Below are 1,034 nucleotides of genomic sequence, written 5' to 3'. Positions count from 1 at the left end.
CAAGGGGTGGATTTGAACTCATAACCTTCTGCACCAAGGTTCACTTCCTTACCCATTACACCATCGCTGTCACTACAACAAGGCAAGAATTTATAGTCTTACCTTTAGTGAAAAAGGTACTGAATTTAAAAGTCTCAAAAATGCCTTAAAATGCCAATTTATGCCCCAAAACATGCTGCCAGGTGAATATTTTTGTTTAAAACTCCAAAAAGTATTTTAGATGAATATTTCAAAAATCACCCAAAACACGCCTTACTATAGCCTTAACATCGTGAAAAAATCCATAAAAATAAAAAGTCCCTGAAATGCACTAAAACCAGAGTTTATAGCCCAAGCCATACAATTAACTTGTCAAGGGGTGGATTTGAACTCAAAACCTTCTGGACCAAGGGTCACTTCCTTATCCATTACACCATCGCTGTAACTACAACAACGTAAGACTATATAATCTTACCTTTAGTGAAAAAGGTACTAAATTTAAAAGTCTCAGAAATGCCTTAAAATGCCAATTTATGCCCCAAAACATGCTGCCAAGTGAATAGTTTGTGATTAAAAGTCCAAAAAGTATTTTTTATGAATATTTCAAAAATCACCCAAAACACGCCTTACTATAGCCTTACCATCGTGAAAAAATCCATAAAAATAAAAAGTCTCCGAAATGCATTAAAATGCAAGATTAGGTCCTAAAACATGCTGCCAAGTGAATAGTTTGTGATTAAAAGTCCAAAAAGCATTTTTTATGAATATTTCAAAAACCACCCAAAACATGCCTTACTATAGCCTTACCATTGTGAAAAAATCCATAAAAATAAAAATTCCCTGAAATGCACTAAAACCAGAGTTTATAGCCCAAGCCATACAATTAACTTGTCAAGGGGTGGATTTGAACTCATAACCTCCTGGACCAAGGTTCACGTCCTTATCCATCACACCATGGCTGTCACTACTGCAAGGCAAGACTATAGTCTTACCTTTAGTGAAAACGGTAATAAATTTAAAATTCTTAGAAATGCCTTAAAATGCCAATTTATGCC

Source organism: Cynoglossus semilaevis, chromosome 2, assembly GCF_000523025.1.
Source record: "Cynoglossus semilaevis isolate Cse_v1.0 chromosome 2, Cse_v1.0, whole genome shotgun sequence".
NCBI classification, from domain to species: Eukaryota; Metazoa; Chordata; class Actinopteri; order Pleuronectiformes; family Cynoglossidae; genus Cynoglossus; species Cynoglossus semilaevis.
Note: the sequence above shows the minus strand (reverse complement) of the source record.